The sequence below is a fragment of the Octopus bimaculoides genome, chromosome 18 (genome assembly GCF_001194135.2).
Source record: "Octopus bimaculoides isolate UCB-OBI-ISO-001 chromosome 18, ASM119413v2, whole genome shotgun sequence".
Lineage (NCBI taxonomy): Eukaryota > Metazoa > Mollusca > Cephalopoda > Octopoda > Octopodidae > Octopus > Octopus bimaculoides.
Window position 1 is genome coordinate 10,625,514 of NC_068998.1, and position 8,500 is coordinate 10,634,013.

Below are 8,500 nucleotides of genomic sequence, written 5' to 3' on the forward strand. Positions count from 1 at the left end.
ATATATGTACATACCTACATCTACATGTATATATAGATGCATATCCAGGTACAGGACGTCAGAAAAGGAACGGGAACATAAAGCACGAAAACGGACTTTTTTACAGACAACAGAATGAACACATAGGAAAACAGACGAGTCACTTATGAAACTTTTCCTTCATCAGCTGCCTTTATTCTAAACTAGGCGTTTCGAAGATGGAGCGCATTCTGCTTCATCTACGTTAGCGGTTCGGCAACAGAAATCGATAAAATGTCCCCGTAACATAGCGGTTCGGCTTCAGAGAACGATAAAATGTCCCCGTAACTAGCGGTTCGGCAATAGAGATCGATAAAATGTCCCCGTAACTAGCGGTTCGGCAATGGAGATCGATAAAATGTCCCCGTAATCTAGCGGTTCGGCTTCAGAGAACGATAAAATGTCCCCGTAAATTAGCGGTTCGGCAATAGAGATCGATAAAATGTCCCCGTAACTTAGCAGGCGGAAAGCGTGAGCCATATGCGCCCGTGCACGTGTCTTTGTGTTTTCTCCACCATCACAATGCTTGATAACCGGTATTGGTTCGTTTACGTCCCTGTAATTTAACGAAGGCGGTACCTCAACATGACTACAGTTCAATGACTAAAACAAGTAAAAGATACAAAAAATTAATTAAAAATTAATAACTTTATTTTAAACGAACGATGTGTGATTCGAACTCTGATACATGGTTTTAAAAATAACAATAAGAAAATAAATAAAATAACATAATCCATCAGTGTTTTCTTTTTGTTGTTGTTTTTTTAATTAGCTTTTGCGTAGCGAGGTGTGATATCTTCCCCGTGTCTACTAAAAGCCGACTGTAGTAATAATTTTCTTCGTCGGACTAATTATATCAAGATAATTCAATCTGAATTAAATAGGTTTAATGTTGCTAAACAAACACCTGTTACCTGATCGGCAAGCAACGTGCCATCCACAAGTGACGGGAAATGGAACCTGGCAGACGATCGTTCGCAACATATGTGAGGAAAATGGAGGCGAAGGGATAGCTTCACAATTCGAATGTGGTAAGTATGGTGTTTGGTTTTTTTCTCCATGAAGAACATTGCAGCATATTGGGTGTTTAACATTTTGCATTCAGGAAGGTATAACACTGTCGTTAAGAATCTCGCTTTACAACCACGAGGTTTCGGCTTCTGTCTCACTGCACGGCATCGGACACATTATACAATGTCCTTTTTTTGCCAAAAAGAAAAACAAAAGTAGCATGACTTGAGGCTGATTTGACTCCTATTTCTAAAGGACGCCAAGCAAACATGTAAACGCTTTGTATCAAGTGTGTTTAAAGATATTAAAACTTTCTAAACTTGAGGTAAAATTTAATACAAAACATAATTTATGTTTACAAAGCAAATGTTCGTTTTTTCTTCTTTTTCTGCCGATTTCCATCTTACTGAAGCTTGATAAAATACTGTCTACCTTTTTAGTAAGGTTAGTATAATTGATAATTGATTGTATTTTCCCCCAAAATGTGTGTACATTCTTGTATCTCTTTTGCGTTTAAAGAGATGGCATTGACGCTGTAGAAACGGTTTCAAATTTTGATACAAGGCCAACAAATTTAGGGAGGGGATAATTCGATTACATCGATCCCCACGACCCCGAAAGGATGAAAGGCGAAATTTGAATTAAGAAGCATTTTGTCCGACGTACTTAATGCATTTAATTCTGTAAGACTAAAACTTATTGTTTCAGAAACTGACTTTGGACAAATAGCAGGTTTGTTTTCTATACCTTTCTCAACCAGAACTAATCATTTAGATTATTTCTTCGTCATTATAGTTCGCTACATCAGCTAAACCAGTTCTCAATTTATTTCTACTGCTACTTATTTCTATAAGGAAAAAAAAAATGTTTTCCTTTCAAATACATTCAGCTAATTAAAACCTTTTCTTCTTTGAACATGCGGTGTCAGGATTAAGGCAGATTACATACAACGTACGTAAACGAATGCAATACTCGCTCTAACGGTTTTCCTGTTGTATAAATGCGGGATACAAACGATGTAATTTCCCTGTACAATAACATGAATCGGACGGATGGGCGTAGAGAATGGTAGAAATTACGGAAAATGAGATTATTCACAGGATACTGGACGATCAAAATCTGGCTTTGACACAAGTTGTCAATGCCTGCTTTTAATATGAAAATTAATGTGTTGAAAGCGGCTGCTGTGCAATACTTTGAACGAAAGTCTTTAATAATTTTGAATGCAATCAATATGAGGAATCTTCTAATAAGTGAAGGTGTTCATAATGAATTTCACTTCATTTTTAATGATCATTTGGGAAGGGAGTTGTCGAAAATTTCACCTTCTAATAACTGCATAGCTTGTAATGACTTTTCTTTTTTCAAAAATGTTTCTCAAAAAAAAAACCTTACTAATAGTTCTCTAATGGTTCTCATCGATTATCCTTTTTTTTAAATTTTTTTTACATGTTTCCCTCATTGGGCTGCGGCCATGCTGGGATATCGTCTTGAAGGATTTTAGTCAATCAGATCAACACTAGTACTTTGTGAAAGTCTGGTACTTATTACATAGGTGTCTTTTGCTGAACCGCTAAATTAAGGAGAGCATAAACATGCACCAACACTGGTTGTGAAGCGCTGGGGAAGAGTGCGCACACACACATAAGACAGGCTTCCGCACAGTTTCAGTGTACCAAATTTACAAGACATTGGTCTGCTCGGGGTTATAATAGATGATGCTTGCTCAGGTGTGCAAGCCATGCAGTGGTACTGAAACCAAAACGACGAGGTCGCAAAGCGAATTTCTTAAATTCACAGCCATGCCTACGCCTTTGTATATTTTTACTGTATTTCTTTCCTCATATCTTTCCATGTAATTGGGGAAAATAGTTTCGGCAGAACACAAATATGTTGTTTTCCTTAATATTCCACATATAAAAATTTCTAAGAGTCGTTATTATTTGTTTCATACCAGCCTTTTGGCGAGCGCCGTGATTAGGTCCTCTAACTCGTGTGCAAAATCGATTGGTAAAATCAACTGAAATAGATCTGTAATATTCTATTTTATAAACATTAATATTTTGTGTAAAGCAGTGAGCTAGCAGAATCGTTAGAATTCTGGCCAAAATGCTTGGCGGCATTTCGTCCATCTTTCTGAGATGAAATTCCGCCTCGATCAACTTTGCCTTTGATCCTTTCGAAGTCGATAAAATAAGTGCCAGTTGAGCGCCGGGTTCTTGTAATCGACCTATCGCCTCCCATGAAATAACTGACCTTGTGTCAAAATCTGAAACCAATGTTTTGTGTCAAAAAGATGTTCTCTGTTGTGAAGATTCTGAAATTTTCTTTCCTCTTTTTTTTTCTTTTTTTTTTCTATAGTATTTTTAACTCATTCGCCTTCGTTTGCTGAAATAATTACTTCCAATATAGACAGTCTTTACGTTCTGAGTTCAAATTCCGTCGAGGTCAACTTTGCCTTTCATCCTTTCGGGGTCGATAAATTAAGTACTAGTTACGCACTGGGGTCGATATAATCAACTTAATCCGCTCGTCTGTCCTTGTTGTCCCCTGTGTATGTAGCTTCTTGTAGGCAGTAAAGAAATAAGAAACGTTAGCACACCGGGCGAAATGCTTAGCGATATTTCGTCCGTCTTTACGTTCTGAGTTCAAATTCCGCCGAGGTCGACTTTGCCTTTCCTCCTTTCGGGTTCGATAAATTAAGTACCAGTTACGAACTGAGGTCGATCTAATCGACTGGCCCCTCCCAAAAAATATCGGGCGTTGTGCCTAGAGCAGAAAAGAATACTCGACTTGAACCTATTTTGTCGATCTCGGCGAAATTTGAACTCGGGATGTAAGCCAGAAGAAATATCGCTAAGCATTTTGTCCGAGGCGTAAGCAATTCTGACCTCGCCGTCTATTAATAATAATTATTATTTGTCACAAGGGCGCGAAGAGATTCAATAAAATACAATGTTCATTGGACAAATGACTTAGAAATATGCGTAGGATGAGATAGACAATTGGAGGACTGGTCAAGTTAAAAATTTATAAAAACTCAATTACACAGAATAAAGGAAAATGTATAATAATAAAAAAACGCACAGATTTAATTTTAAAAAAAAACGAATATAAAACCAGGAAACATTTAATGTTCTCTCCCACACATAGCTATGTCCAATCTGAACGCTCCATGTCTCTACTCATCCACGAGCAGTCTTGGTGCAGTATCCTCGTGTGTACAAAGATACCCGTTGGCATTTTCTATGTGGGTTTTGGTAAGAAACATTCCCCGTCCTTAGCATCCGCTTCTTTTAGTTCATTAAAAGCGTCATTAATCTTTTTGTAACTAACATCCTGTCCTTTGAGTAGCTTCTTTATGATTCTGATTGCATATCCATAATTAATACATACCTGCAAACCACGTTGCACCACAAATGTATGATTCTTCTTATCAGATCCTGGTTCAATTTTTGAAAATTGGTGAAATACAAATCATCATCGTCGTCCGTCATCATCGTTGTCCTGAGAAGGTTACTCTTTATTTATTTGTCGTTTTCTGTTTAGGGTCTCTCTTCCTTTTGAGGGGAAAGCTTTTCTTTTCCTCATTGCGTGCTCCCCTGAATCTTTTTTTCCGTAACCTCACTTTCCCCTCGTCTCAAGAGGACAGAGTGGTGATGCAGCTTGCTGTTTAGTTTTGTAGTAACTGGACTTAGCTACTGTTGTTTCTGTCGTGAGCCACTTCCTCCACCATCTCTCCTTACTGTCACTACTGGCCGTAGCCAGAGGAAAGGGACTCTGGGCTTCTGTTCTGGGACCTAATATTAGGCGATCTCCTGAGTTTCGACCAGCGGTGCTGTTCAAGATTCTGCTTTGTTGATATCTTTTTAACCCAGAAAAGCCTCAAGTGGCTCCTATTGCCACAAAGTATAACAGCTGGGCCTGCTCTGCTGTACGATCATTCTCATCGCTTTATCTTTTTGTCCGCTCTTGAATTAACTCTTCGTGCTAGAAGACAGTTTACTAACGCATCGTTGCCATAGTTTCTCTTAGACCTGTTCAAATTTAGAGACTCTGTTTAAAGCAAAACGAAAAAAGTCATTTTTTCTTCCCCTTTCTAGATAAGGCTTGCGTGTTTGTAGTGGTTCTACTTTAGTTTTTATTGTTATCGAGCATTAAATTCAAGCTTTGCTTTCTGCGACCGTATCAAGGCAGAGCTTCAGGATGGCTCAGTAGTTTTGAGAGGTCAGAATTATTTAAAGCCCATGTTGACTCTCCTAACCAGATGTAATTTTTCGTGACCTCCGCACTAACTTCCTTCCATTTTGTCCCACAAGGGTTAAATAAACGCCAGATAACGATTTCGCTACAAACACCCTTTACCGTCACCTTTGTTTTTCATTGGCCCATACATAGGGGTATTTGTCGACGAAGGAATGTTGTACATATTACTTCTATCAACCGTTTTGCTTCGGCCCGGCCTCGTACTTGCAATGGAACTGGATTACTCCGAAGGATTTTCTTCTGTCAATAGACGCAATATTGCCCCCTGCTCATCTCCAGTAGTACCGTAGACAATGATCCTGCTGAGGATTATATTTACAGGACTAATGATAATATACATCCCATTCGACGAGTTCACATGGATAGATCTGTTCAAGAAACAGTGATAAGCGCCGAAGTTAAATAACCTGGCGATGCGGCAGCGGATTAAATGAGGCGTAATTTGATCTGGACTGACACATGAATCGATCATATTGAAGTTTGTTCAGTTGCTTCTTTTGCATAACTGTTCAATTGTCCTACAATTACATCTTTGGGAGATTATTGAACCTTTCTCTACTTTTAACAAGGTATAAGTATGTTAGTTTTTTCTTTGTCCGCTCTCAAATTCTTCATGCAACGAGACAGAAAGGTTACTAACAGAGAATATTGTAATTCCTCCTGGGCCTGAACCTTGTTCAAGTGTAGATATTTTCCGTTTGAATCAATATGTGATAATATATTTTCCATAAATGTTTTCGCTGGGAAGGCTACTGTATGTTTTTGTTATTATCAGTCACCTTTGGTGTTTGAGAAGTCATTTTTTTTCTTTTTGAAATGTCTTTGTATTATGGCGAGTCGTTTGTGTTCATGTTAGATTTTCCTTGCTTATCGCTTGTAAAAACGTTTTGATTTTCCTTTGAGTGGGACGTATTATCATTGTTGTGGTTTTGTCTGGCCGCCACGTTGTTAAGATACGACAAAATCTAGAGTAAAATCAAGCCGAACCAAAATGTTTTAATAAAGTGTTTTGTTGCCCCCAGACAGGCAAAAAAAGATTAATAAATATTTCCGTTATGTTATCGTCATAAAAAAAGTACAAACTTTACCAACTCTTAAAAACACGTTTAGTAATTCAAAACTGCAGAGCCGAGGTGAACATTTCTAACTCGAACAGAAACCACTACTACGTATAATAATGGTTTCCAATTTTTAAAGGACAGGGAAGTCGATTACACTGATCCCAGTGCTCAACTGGTACCTATTTTATTGACCCCGGAAGGATAATAAAAGGCAAAGTCAACTTCGGTGGCATTTGAACTTACAACGTAAAGAACTGGAAGAAAAGTCGTTAAACATTTGTTCTAAAAACTACAATTCTGTCATTTTAGTTTTAATGATTTCTTTAATAATAATGAAAAGCTTGAAATTTTGGGGGAGAGGAGCAGTCGATTACATCGACCTCAGTACGTAACTGGTACTTAATTTATCAACCCCGAAATGATGAAAGGCAGATTCTGAAGCTCTCAGCTGAACGAAATAAAGATAACTTCTGTAAAGTCGCTCGACAACGTGATCGTTTTCCCTATTTTTATTAAGAAACTCTAACGTTTCCCTTAATCCACCTTACTCATCTATATCTGTCTGTCTGTCTGTCGGTCTAAAACTATGATTGATTGCTTGCTTCCGTGCTTGTCTGTAATTTAATACAGCCAAACCAGTGCATCATGGGAAAAAAAACTCTGAAAGAAGGTATCCCTGAAGTGTGAATACAAACGGAATAAAATAACTTTCGCGTAAATCAGACCACGGATTCCCGAGATACGCGATTTTTGGGGGTTCCTTCATAAATAACCAAAATGTCGCATAATGGGTAAAATACTCCGAAAGTAACATAACCCTGAAATGGGAATATATAGTACTGTGAAGATTGTTTCGATTAATTTTATGTTTGTTATATAACAATTCCTTTTGAATTTTTGTAGAGGGGTACACATAAGCCATTAATAAATGCCGTTACTGGAGTTCAAGTTTATCTCGGAAGTTCTGTTTCTATTAGATGCTGTAAATAATCAATAAAACCTGAAACATGAACTTGTAAACCAGACCTATGATGACACGAACGAATTGAAATATTTAATTGAATCATCATAAAATTAACTTTCATTTCAATGCAATGTTGAAATCAGCTTCAATGTTTTATAACCTGAACTGTCAGTGACCCAACGAGTCTAGTTATTAATATTAATGAAGGCGGTGAGCTAGCAGAATTGTTAGCACGCTGGACGAAATGCTTATCGGTTTCTCGCCCGTCGCTACGTTCTGAGTTCAACTTTGCCTTTCATCTTTTCGGGGTCGATAATTTAAGTACCAATGAAACACTTGGGGTTGAGGTGATCGACTAGCCCCTCACCCAAATTCAGGCCTTGTGCCTATAGTGGAAAGGATTATTAATATTAATGGCAAGGCGGCTAGCTGGCAGAATAGTTAACACATCAGACAAAATGCTTAGCGGCATTTCAGTCGGCTCTTTATGTTCTTGGCTTAAATATCTCCGAGATGCCTTTCATCCTTTCGAGGTCGATATAATAAAGTGCCAATCAAGTACTGGACTCGATCTAATCGACTTCCCACCCCCAACTAAAATTGCAGCCACTGTGCCAGCAATTTGAAACCCTTGTTAATTTTATTGGTGCCTGTCTGCTACTGATTAATGAGGGTGTCACCAAAAATACTCTTCAAATTTCGAGGACATCTCCTAGTACCCTTACAATTACAAGATGTGATTTCAAGATTTCTATAATTACCTAATTCTGTCTGTGTAGCTAATTGTGTCAAATGATTCTGTTATTGTTTTTGTTTGCCTTTTAAACTGAAGCCTGTTATATTTTAGAATGTGGGATTCACAGTTGTGACCGGCTCGTCTTTTTAGAATATCAGGGACACCAACATTGTTCAATGTATCAATCTTTATTCATGACAAACAGGTTATTATTTGATTGAGATTAACAATTTCTGGCAGATCGAATTGACCACAGGCTCTTTCTCACCCCCATCTCTCCCTCTCGCTCTATTTCTCTCACTCCGTCTCTCTCTCCCTCTCTCACCTCATTTCTCCCCTCTATCTCCATCTCTCTCCCACTCTCTCCCACTCTCTCTCCATCTCTCTCTCCCCCCGTTTCTCTCCCCCCGTTTCTCTCCCCCCGTTTCTCTCCCCCCGTTTCTC